This window comes from Vigna unguiculata, chromosome 10, assembly GCF_037176805.1.
Source record: "Vigna unguiculata cultivar grain cowpea cultivar isolate G323 ecotype 2 chromosome 10, ASM3717680v1, whole genome shotgun sequence".
NCBI classification, from domain to species: domain Eukaryota; kingdom Viridiplantae; phylum Streptophyta; class Magnoliopsida; order Fabales; family Fabaceae; genus Vigna; species Vigna unguiculata.
Genome location: NC_140801.1, coordinates 30,297,064 through 30,310,053, shown reverse-complemented (window position 1 = coordinate 30,310,053; position 12,990 = coordinate 30,297,064).

The window sequence follows — 12,990 nt, the reverse complement described above, 5'->3', positions numbered from 1 at the left end:
TTCTCCATCAATCTTTGGCTTACAACAATGTTGTTGCTTTCGTAAACGAATGCGACTAAACATGGGTGCCTTCGATTAAACACCTTGTTTCTCTACTACAATTTCCATAATCATATTCTTTACTTCCTTTTCATTTTCATCAATTTCCCTTCCTTCAGCAGTTTATATTTCTTCTTTTTCTATTCATTCTTTTTCTATTTTCTCCTTCAACGTATGTTGATCATTCTTGGCTTGTCTTGGTGTCATAAATTTCAACTTCATGTCATTTCCCTCATGCCTCAAATAAAGGGAACGTTCATCAAGATTGAGTGTTTTAAAATTAAGCCATGCCCATCTCAAAACAAGATGACAAGAGTTCAAGGGAGCAATATCACATAATACTTCTTTCACACATTGTCCTGTACTGAATGTGATCCTCGCTAGATTCGAATGGAAGCTTGTTGGTAACGGGAGTTTCTCCAACAATCTTTGGCCTACAACATTGTTGTTGCTTTAGTAAACGAATGCAACTAAACATGGGTGGCCTTCGATTAAACACCTTGTTTCTGTACTACTTTTTCCATAATCATTTTCTTTACTTCCTTTTCTTTTTCTTCAATTTCCATTCCTTCTGCAGTTTATATTTCTTCTTTTTCTATTCTTTCTTTTTCTATTTTCTCCTTCAACGTATGTTGATCCTTCTTGGCTTGTCTTGGTGTCATAAATTTCAAGTTCATTTCATGTCCCTCACGCATCAAATAAAGGGAATGTTTATCAAGATTGAGTGTTTTAAAATTAAGCCATGCCCATCTCAAAACAAGATGACAAAGTTCATGGGAGCAATATCACATAATACTTCTTTCACACATTGTCCTGTACTGAATTTGATCCTCGCTTGATTCGAATGAAAGCTTGTTGGTAACTGGAGTTTCTCCATCAATCTTTGGCTTACAACATTGTTGTTGCTTTCGTAAACGAATGCAACTAAACATGGGTGGCCTTCGATTAAACACCTTGTTTCTCTACTACCTTTCCCTTAACCATTTTCTTTACTTCTATTTCTTTTTCTTGAATTTCCCTTCCTTCTACAGTTTATATTTCTTCTTTTTCTATTTTCTCCTTCAAAGTATGTTGATCCTTCTTGGCTTGTCTTGGCGTCATAAATTTCAACTTCATTTCATGTCCCTCGTGCCTCCAATAAAGGGAACGTTCATCAAGATTGAGTGTTTTAAAATTAAGCCATGCCCTTCTCAAAACAAGATGACAAGAGTTCATGGGAGCAATATCACATAATACTTCTTTCACACATTGTCCTGTACTGAATTTGATCCTCGCTTGATTCGAATGAAAGCTTGTTGGTTACTGGAAATTCTCCATCAATCTTTGGCTTACAACATTGTTGTTGCTTTCGTAAACGAATGCAACTAAACATGGGTGGCCTTCGATTTAACACCTTGTTTCTCTACTACCTTTTCCATAATCATTTTCTTTACTTCTTTTTCTTTTTCTTCAATTTCCCTTTCTTCTGCAGTTTATATTTCTTCTTTTTCTATTTTCTCCTTCAACGTATGTTGATCCTTCTTGGCTTGTCTTGGTGTCATAAATTTCAACTTCATGTCATGTCCCTCATGCCTCAGATAAAGGGAACCTTCATCAAGATTGAGTGTTCTAAAATTAAGCCATGCCATCTCAAAACAAGATGACAACAGTTCAAGGGAGCAATATCACATAATACTTCTTTCACACATTGTCCTGTACTAAATTTGATCCTCGCTTGATTCGAATGAAAGCTTGTTGGTAACTGGAGTTTCTCCAACAATCTTTGGCCTACAACATTGTTGTTGCTTTCGTAAACGAATGCAACTAAACATGGGTGGCCTTCGATTAAACACCTTGTTTCTCTACTACCTTTTCCATAATCATTTTCTTTACTTCCTTTTCCTTTTCTTTCATTTCCCTTCCGTCTGCAGTTTATATTTCTTCTTTTTCTATTTTCTCCTTCAACGTATGTTCCTTCTTGGCTTGTCTTAGTGTCATAAATTTCAACTTCATGTCATGTCCCTCATGCCTCAAATAAAGGGAACGTTCATCAAGATTGAGAGTTTTAAAATTAAGCCATGCCCATCTCAAAACAAGATGACAAGAGTTCAAGGGAGCAATATCACATAATACTTCTTTCACACATTGTCCTGTACTGAATTTGATCCTCGCTTGATTCGAATGAAAGCTTGTTGGTAACTGGAGTTTCTCCACCAATCTTTGGCTTACAACAATGTTGTTGCTTTCGCAAACGAATGCAACTAAACATGGGTGCCTTCGATTAAACACCTTGTTTCTCTACTACAATTTCCATAATCATTTTCTTTACTTCCTTTTCTTTTTCATCAATTTCCCTTCCTTCAGCAGTTTATATTTCTTCTTTTTCTATTCATTCTTTTTCTATTTTCTCCTTCAACGTATGTTGATCCTTCTTGGCTTGTCTTGGTGTCATAAATTTTAACTTCATTTCATGTCCCTCATGCCTCCAATAAAGGGAACGTTCATCAAGATTGAGTGTTTTAAAATTAAGCCATGCCCTTCTCAAAACAAGATGCCAAGAGTTCATGGGAGCAATATCACATAATACTTCTTTCACACATTGTCATGTACTGAATTTGATCCTCTCTTGATTCGAATGAAAGCTTGTTGGTAACTGGAGTTTCTCCATCAATCTTTGGCTTACAACATTGTTGTTGCTTTCGTAAACGAATGCAACTAAACATGGGTGGCCTATGATTAAACACCTTGTTTCTCTACCACCTTTTCCATAATCATTTTCTTTACTTCTTTTTCTTTTTCTTCAATTTCTCTTCCTTCTGCAGTTTATATTTCCTCTTTTTCTATTCTTTCTTTTTCTATTTTCTCCTTCAACGCATGTTGATCCTTCTTGGCTTGTCTTGGTATCATAAATTTCAACTTCATTTCATGTCCCTCATGCCTCCAATAAAGGGAACGTTCATCAACATTGAGTGTTTTAAAATTAAGCCATGCCCTTCTCAAAACAAGATGACAAGAGTTCATGGGAGCAATATCACATAATACTTCTTTCACACATTGTCATGTACTGAATTTGATCCTCGCTTGATTCGAATGAAAGCTTGTTGGTAACTAGAGTTTCTCCATCAATCTTTGGCTTACAACATTGGTGTTGCTTTCGTAAACGAATGCAACTAAACATAGGTTGCCTTCGATTAAACACCTTGTTTCTCTACTACCCTTTCCATAATCATTTTCTTTACTTCCTTTTCTTTTTCTTGAATTTCCCTTCCTTCTGCAATTTATATTTCTTATTTTTCTATTTTCTCCTTCAACGTATGTTGATCCTTCTTGGCTTGTCTTGGTGTCATAAATTTCAACTTCATTTCATGTCCCTCATGCCTCCTATAAAGGGAACGTTCATCAACATTGAGTGTTTTAAAATTAAGCCATGCCCTTCTCAAAACAAGATGACAAGAGTTCATGGGAGCAATATCACATAATACTTCTTTCACACATTGTCATGTACTGAATTTGATCCTCGCTTGATTCGAATGAAAGCTTGTTGGTAACTAGAGTTTCTCCATCAATCTTTGGCTTACAACATTGGTGTTGCTTTCGTAAAGGAATGCAACTAAACATGGGTTGCCTTCGATTAAACACCTTGTTTCTCTACTACCCTTTCCATAATCATTTTCTTTACTTCCTTTTCTTTTCCTTCAATTTCCCTTCCTTCTGCAATTTATATTTCTTCTTTTTCTATTTTCTCCTTCAACGTATGTTGATCCTTCTTGGCTTGTCTTGGTGTCATAAATTTCAACTTCATTTCATGTCCCTCATGCCTCCAATAAAGGGAACGTTCATCAAAATTGAGTGTTTTAAAATTAAGCCATGCCCTTCTCAAAACAAGATGACAAGAGTTCATGGGAGCTGATGGATGTCCTTCGAGTAGGAGATGGAGGAAATCCATGGAGAATGTTGAGGAGAAGATGAAGTTCAGCGGAATTTGGAGAATTAGAGAAAGGTTGCTCTCAGAAATGGAGAATTTGGTGAAGATGAAGAGTAGAAGTGGAGCTATGGTATGGAAGGTGGCTAGAGGAGATGAAGGAGAAAGTTAGCCATGTGTGCTCTCAAATTAATAGAAGTGTGGAGTGATCTCAAACACTAGCATCTATTAGCAATTCAAGAGTAACCATTACAATATTTGAGTGGCTCTATTTATAGGCACATGGCCGGCCAAATAAAGAGAAAATGCAACAAAGATGAAATGCAAATGTAGCTTGGAGAAGAAGCTTGATTGTAGACCATGTGATGTAGTAGATGAATCTAGATGGTGCCAAGTGGCGTATCACACTCTCCTTGCCCAAGTCACACACACCATGCTTCCATCACATGCTCCTTGCTTAGTTCATGCTTTGCTTGCATCCAAAAGGAGAGCCACTCTAGTAACTCTTGGCCAAAGGTGGCACATTAGGCTCGGCCCAAATGATCCCAACAAGTGTTCTAGCTTTTATTGAAAGCAAAGCCTAAACAATGGCCCAATTTAAATCTAGACTACTTCCTTCATGCATCATCTCATATTTTAGAGATTTCTTTAGCCCATGTAAATAATGTAAAAAGCCCATGATTGACTTGATCATCTTGTGAGAGGCCCATGTGAATCTTTCTCATCATGCTTCGAGTGATTGGGCCTTGATATGGGCTTGGGCTTGTTGATGCACTTGAGCTTGGGCTTGTTGGGGTCACATCATCCCCTCCCCCTTGAAGAGGATTTGCCCTCAAATCTTGGTGGTCACCCTCTTCATCAAAAATACCTACAAAAGGAACCAAATCAGTAATGTTGAAAGTAGGATGCACACCATATTCCGGAGGAAGATCCAATTGATAAGCATTATTATTGATCTTCTTGATGATTTGGAATGGACCATCACCTCGGGGACTAAGTTTGGATTTTCTTATATTAGGAAATCTTTCCTTCCTTAAGTGCAACCAAACTAAATCTCCTTCATTAAAAGACCGAACTCTCTTTCCCTTGTTTTTAGAATGAGCAATCTTTTCAACATGGGCTTGAATTTGGTGTTTAACCTTCTCATGAAATTCTTTTATGAACTTGGACTTAGAAACCCCTTCTTTATGAACAAAATCAAAGAAGTTGGAAGAGGTAATAAGTCCAATGGTGTGAGAGGGTTAAAACCATAAACTACCTCAAAGGGTGAGAGTTTGGTGGTGCTATGGACCACTCTATTGTAAGCAAATTCAATGTGGGGAAGATACTCATCCCAAGATTTATGATTCCCCTTAAGCAAAACCCTAAGCAATGTGGAAAGGGATCTATTGACTACCTCAGTTTGCCCATCAGTTTGTGGGTGACAAGAGGTAGAGAAAGAAAGTTTTGTTCCTAGCCTAGACCACAAGGTCCTCCAAAAATGGCTTAGGAATTTAGCATCCCTATCAGACACAATTGTTTTGGGTAATCCATGAAGGCGAACCACTTCTCTAAAGAACAACTTTGCTATGTTGCTAGCATCATCTACTTTGTGGCATGGTATAAAATGTGCCATTTTAGAAAAACGGTCCACTACCACAAATATAGAGTCAACACCCCTAGAAGTCCTTGGAAGCCCTAGGACAAAATCCATACTTATATCCTCCCAAGGGGTGGAAGCAACAGGCAAAGGAGTATACATCCCTGCAGGCATTGCGCTAGACTTAGCATGCAAACAATTCAAACAACTAGCGCAATAGTTTTGTATTTCCCTTTTCATATGGGGCCAAAAGAATTTCTCTTTAAGCATGGCCAAAGTTTTGGCGACCCCAAAGTGACCCATAAGTCCCCCCTCATGCATTTCTTTGATCAAAAGTTTTCTATGAGAACCTAGAGGAATACATAGGCGGCCTTCTTTGAAAAGATATCCACTTGAGAGATAAAAGCCGCCTTGGGACTTAGTGAGACAATCATGATAAATGGTAGCAAAGAAGGGATCATGAATATACAATTCACATATGTTGTCAAATCCAAGAATTTGGGATCCAAGCTTGGCTAAGAGAGTATATCTCCTTGATAGTGCATCAGCCACAACATTAGCTTTCCCTTTCTTGTACTTGATAACATAAGGGAATTGTTCCAAGTACTCAACCCACTTTGCATGCCTTTTATTCAATTTGTGTTGGCTCTTCAAATACTTGAGAGTTTCATGATCACTATGGATAATAAACTCTTTTGTTACAAGATAATGTTCCCAAGTATGAAGAGCTCGCACAAGAGCATATAGCTCTTTGTCATAGGTGGGATAGTTACGAGAAGGACCATTTAGTTTTTCACTAAAATAGGCAATTGGATGGCCTTCTTGTAACAAAACCGCACCTATTCCCACCCCAGAAGCATCACATTCTAGCTCAAAAGTTTTCTCAAAATTTGGAAGAGCAAGAATGGGAGCTTGGGTGAGCCTAGTCTTGATATCATCAAAAGCCTTTTGTTGTCTTTCACCCCACTCAAAAGATATGTCTTTCTTAACAAGTTCATTGAGGGGTGAAGCAATGGTGGAGAAGTTGGGGACAAATCTTCTATAAAAACTTGCTAATCCATGAAAACTTCTAATGTCCCCAACATTCTTTGGCACAGGCCATTCTTGGATGGCCTTGATTTTTGCGGGGTCAACATGCACCCCACTCTTATTGACCACAAATCCCAAAAAAATGACACTCTCTACACAGAAAGTGCACTTGTCAATGTTAGCATAGAGTTGGTGGTCTCGGAGAAGAGATAACACAACTCTAAGATGACCCACATGAAGTTTAGAGCTTGTACTATACACCAAGATATCATCAAAATAGACAACAACAAACTTGCCTATACAATCTCGCAAGACATGATTCATTAGGCGCATGAATGTACTAGGAGCATTGGTTAGACCAAAGGGCATTGATAAAGGATTGATCACTACCAAGGATGATGGCCCATGGCACATGCTTAGAAGAAAGGGAGTTCCTTGATCCCTTCCTTTGCTTTTATTTTCTTTAGTTTAAAATTCCTTTAAGTTGGCTTGGTTGACTATTTTTGAGTTGACTTGTTGACCTTGACTTTGGGTTGACTTGTTGACTCAAAAGATTAGCTTAACCTTAAACCAACATGCTAATAAATTCCTTAATTTGCTTTTGTAGGAATAAGAAAGGAGGAGGACCACATAGGAGACACTTGGCGTCCTAAGGAAGAGAGAGAAGGAATAAGACTTTCTAGAAGCATCTAGAAAGAGGAGGCCCACATGCCTTGGACACCAAGTCTTCTAGAATGTTCTAGAACCTTCCTTTGGGAGCCTTGGCCATGAAGACTTGCCACCTACATGGCTTGGACGAAAATTCACCCATGTGCACCCTAGGATGACCTACTTTCTAGAACATGCTAGGTTTCTTTTGTAGATTTAACTTAGTTGTTTTGCTTACAACATTTGATCCTCGCTTGATTCGAATGAAAGCTTGTTGGTAACTGGAGTTTCTCCACCAATCTTTGACTTACAACATTGTTGTCGCTTTCGTAAACGAATGCAACTAAACATGGATGGGCTTTGATTAAACACCCTATTTCTCTACTACCTTTTCCATAATCATTTTCTTTACTTCCTTTTTTTTTCTTCAATTTCCCTTCCTTCTGGAGTTTATATTTCTTCTTTTTCTATTTTCTCCTTCAACGTATGTTGATCCTTCTTGGCTTGTCTTGGTGTCATAAATTTCAACTTCATTTCATGTCCCTCATGCCTCCAATAAAGGGAACGTTCATCAAGATTGAGTGTTTTAAAATTAAGCCATGCCCTTCTCAAAACAAGATGACAAGAGTTCATGGGAGCAATATCACATAATACTTCTTTCACACATTGTCCTGTACTGAATTTGATCCCCGCTCGATTCGAATGAAAGCTTGTTGCTAACTGGAGTTTCTCCATCAATCTTTGGCTTACAACATTTGTGTTGCTTTCGTAAACGAATGCAACTAAACATGGGTGGCCTTCGATTAAACACCTTGTTTCTCTACTACCTTTTCCTTAACCATTTTCTTTACTTCCTTTTCTTTTTCTTCAATTTCCCTTCCTTCTGCAGTTTATATTTCTTCTTTTTCTATTTTCTCCTTCAACGTATGTTGATCCTTCTTGGCTTGTCTTGGTGTCCTAAATTTCAACTTCATTTCATGTCCCTCATGCCTCAAATAAAGGGAACGTTCATCAAGATTGAGTGTTTTAAAATTAAGCCATGCCCATCTCAAAACAAGATGACAAGAGTTCATGGGAGCAATATCACATAATACTTCTTTCACACATTGTCCTGTACTGAATTTGATACTCGCTTGATTCGAATGAAAGCTTGTTGGTAACTGGAGTTTCTCCATCAATCTTTGGCTTACAACATTGTTGTTGCTTTCATAAACGAATGCAACTAAACATGGGTGGCCTTCGAATAAACACCTTGTTTCTCTACTACCTTTTCCATAATCATTTTCTTTACTTCCTTTTCTTTTTCTTCAATTTCCCTTCCTTCTGCAGTTTATATTTCTTCTTTTTCTATTCTTTCTTTTTCTATTTTCTCCTTCAACGTATGTTGATCCTTCTTGGCTTGTCTTGGTGTCATAAATTTCAACTTCATTTCATGTCCCTCATGCCTCCAATAAAGGGAACGTTCATCAAGATTGAGTGTTTTAAAATTAAGCCATGCCCTTCTCAAAACAAGATGACAAGAGTTCATGGGAGCAATATCACATAATACTTCTTTCACACATTGTCCTGTACTGAATTTGATCCTCGCTTGATTCGAATGAAAGCTTGTTGGTAACTGGAGTTTCTCCATCAATCTTTGGCTTACAACATTGTTGTTGCTTTCGTAAACGAATGCAACTAAACATGGGTGGCCTTCGATTAAACACCTTGTTTCTCTACTACCTTTTCCTTAACCATTTTCTTTACTTCCTTTTCTTTTTCTTCAATTTCCCTTCCATCTGCAGTTTATATTTCTTCTTTTTCTATTTTCTCCTTCAACGTATGTTGATCCTTCTTGGCTTGTCTTGGTGTCCTAAATTTCAACTTCATTTCATGTCCCTCATGTCTCAAATAAAGGGAACGTTCATCAAGATTGAGTGTTTTAAAATTAAGCCATGCCCATCTCAAAACAAGATGACAAGAGTTCATGGGAGCAATATCACATAATACTTCTTTCACACATTGTCCTGTACTGAATTTGATCATCGCTTGATTCGAATGAAAGCTAGTTGGTAACTGGAGTTTCTCCACCAATCTTTGACCTACAACATTATTGTCACTTTCGTAAACGAATGCAACTAAACATGGATGGCCTTCGATTAAACACCCTATTTCTCTACTACCTTTTCCGTAATCATTTTCTTTACTTCCTTTTCTTTTTCTTCAATTACCCTTCCTTCTGTAATGTATATTTCTTCTTTTTCTATTCTTTCTTTTTCTATTTTCTCCTTCATCGTATGTTGATCCTTCTTGGCTTGTCTTGGTGTCATAAATTTCAACTTCATTTCATGTCCCTCATGCCTCCAATAAAGGGAACGTTCATCAAGATTGAGTGTTTTAAAATTAAGCCATGCCCTTCTCAAAACAAGATGACAAGAGTTCATGGGAGCAATATCACATAATAATTCTTTCACACATTGTCCTGTACTGAATTTGATCCTCGCTTGATTCGAATGAAAGCTTGTTGGTAACTGGAGTTTCTCCATCAATCTTTGGCTTACAACATTGTTGTTGCTTTCGTAAACGAATGCAACTAAACATGGGTGGCCTTCGATTAAACACCTTGTTTCTCTACTACCTTTTCCTTAACCATTTTCTTTACTTCCTTTTCTTTTTCTTCAATTTCCCTTCCTTCTGCAGTTTATATTTCTTCTTTTTCTATTTTCTCCTTCAACGTATGTTGATCCTTCTTGGCTTGTCTTGTTGTCATAAATTTCAACTTCATTTCATGTCCCTCATGCCTCCAATAAAGGGAACGTTCATCAAGATTGAGTGTTTTTAAATTAAGCCATGCCCTTCTCAAAACAAGATGACAAGAGTTCATGGGAGCAATATCACATAATACTTCTTTCACACATTGTCCTGTACTGAATTTGATCCTCGCTTGATTCGAATGAAAGCTTGTTGGTAACTGGAGTTTCTCCATCAATCTTTGGCTTACAACATTGTTGTTGCTTTCGTAAACGAATGCAACTAAACATGGGTGGCCTTCGATTAAACCCCTTGTTTCTCTACTACTTTTTCCTTAACCATTTTCTTTACTTCCTTTTCTTTTTCTTCAATTTCCCATCCTTCTGCAGTTTATATTTCTTCTTTTTCTATTTTCTCCTTCAACGTATGTTGATCCTTCTTGGCTTGTCTTGGTGTCATAAATTTCAAGTTCATTTCATGTCCCTTATGCCTCAAATAAAGGGAACGTTCATCAAGATTGAGTGTTTTAAAATTAAGCCATGCCCATCTCAAAACAAGATGACAAGAGTTCATGGGAGCAATATCACATAATACTTCTTTCACACATTGTCCTGTACTGAATTTGATACTCGCTTGATTCGAATGAAAGCTTGTTGGTAACTAAAGTTTCTCCATCAATCTTCGGCTTACAACATTGTTGTTGCTTTCGTAAGCGAATGCAACTAAACATGGGTGGCCTTCGAATAAACACCTTGTTTCTCTACTACCTTTTCCATAATCATTTTCTTTACTTCCTTTTCTTTTTCTTCAATTTCCCTTCCTTCTGCAGTTTATATTTCTTCTTTTTCTATTCTTTCTTTTTCTATTTTCTCCTTCAACGTATGTTGATCCTTCTTGACTTGTCTTGGTGTCATAAATTTCAACTTCATTTCATGTCCCTCATGCCTCAGATAAAGGGAACGTTCATCAAGATTGAGTGTTTTAAAATTAAGCCATGCCCATCTCAAAACAAGATGACAAGAGTTCATGGGAGCAATATCACATAATACTTCTTTCACACATTGTCCTGTACTGAATTTGGTCATCGCTTGATTCGAATGAAAGCTAGTTGGTAACTGGAGTTTCTCCACCAATCTTTGACCTACAACATTATTGTCACTTTCGTAAACGAATGCAACTAAACATGGATGGCCTTCGATTAAACACCCTATTTCTCTACTACCTCTTCCGTAATCATTTTCTTTACTTCCTTTTCTTTTTCTTCAATTTCCCTTCCTTCTGTAATGTATATTTCTTCTTTTTCTATTCTTTCTTTTTCTATTTTCTCCTTCAACGTATGTTGATCCTTCTTGGCTTGTCTTGGTGTCATAAATTTCAACTTCATTTCATGTCCCTCATGCCTCAAATAAAGGGAACGTTCATCAAGATTGAGTGTTTTAAAATTAAGCCATGCCCTTCTCAAAACAAGATGACAAGAGTTCATGGGAGCAATATCACATAATACTTCTTTCACACATTGTCCTGTACTGAATTTGATCCTCGCTTGATTCGAATGAAAGCTTGTTGGTAACTGGAGTTTCTCCATCAATCTTTGGCTTACAACATTGTTGTTGCTTTCGTAAACGAATGCAACTAAACATTGGTGGCCTTCGATTAAATACCTTGTTTCTCTACTACCTTTTCCTTAACTATTTTCTTTACTTCCTTTTCTTTTTCTTCAATTTCCCTTCCTTCTGCAGTTTATATTTCTTCTTTTTCTATTTTCTCCTTCAACGTATGTTGATCCTTCTTGGCTTATCTTGGTGTCCTAAATTTCAACTTCATTTCATGTCCTTCATGCCTCAAATAAAGGGAACGTTCATCAAGATGGAGTGTTTTAAAATTAAGCCATGCCCATCTCAAACCAAGATGACAAGAGTTCATGGGAGCAATATCACATAATACTTCTTTCACACATTGTCCTGTACTGAATTTGATACTTGCTTGATTCGAATGAAAGCTTGTTGGTAACTGGAGTTTCTCCATCAATCTTTGGCTTACAACATTGTTGTTGCTTTCGTAAACGAATGCAACTAAACATGGGTGGCCTTCGAATAAACACCTTGTTTCTCTACTACCTTTTCCATAATCATTTTCTTTACTTCCTTTTCTTTTTCTTCAATTTCCCTTCCTTCTGCAGTTTATATTTCTTCTTTTTCTATTCTTTCTTTTTCTATTTTCTCCTTCAATGTATGTTGATCCTTCTTGGCTTGTCTTGGTGTCATAAATTTCAACTTCATTTCATGTCCCTCATGCCTCAAATAAAGGGAACGTTCATCAAGATTGAGTGTTTTAAAATTAAGCCATGCCCATCTCAAAACAAGATGACAAGAGTTCATGGGAGCAATATCACATAATACTTCTTTCACACATTGTCTTGTACTGAATTTGATCCTCACTTGATTCAAATGAAAGCTTGTTTGTAACTGGAGTTTCTCCATCAATCTTTGGCTTACAACATTGTTGTTGCTTTCGTAAACGAATGCAACTAAACATGGGTGGCCTTCGATTAAACACCTTGTTTCTCTACTACCTTTTCCTTAACCATTTTCTTTACTTCCTTTTCTTTTTCTTCAATTTCCCTTCCTTCTGCAGTTTATATTTCTTCTTTTTGTATTTTCTCCTTCAACGTATGTTGATCCTTCTTGGCTTGTCTTGGTGTCATAAATTTCAACTTCATTTCATGTCCCTCATGCCTCAAATAAAGGGAACGTTCATCAAGATTGAGTGTCTTAAAATTAAGCCATGCCCATCTAAAAAAAGATGACAAGAGTTCATGGGAGCAATATCACATCATACTTCTTTCACACATTGTGCTGTACTGAATTTGATCATCGCTTGATTCGAATGAAAGCTTGTTGGTAACTCAAGTTTCTCCATCAATCTTTGGCTTACAACATTGTTGTTGCTTTCGTAAACGAATGCAACTAAACATGGGTGGCCTTCGATTAAACACCTTGTTTCTCTACTACCTTTTCCTTAACCATTTTCTTTACTTCCTTTTCTTTTTCTTCAATTTCCCTTC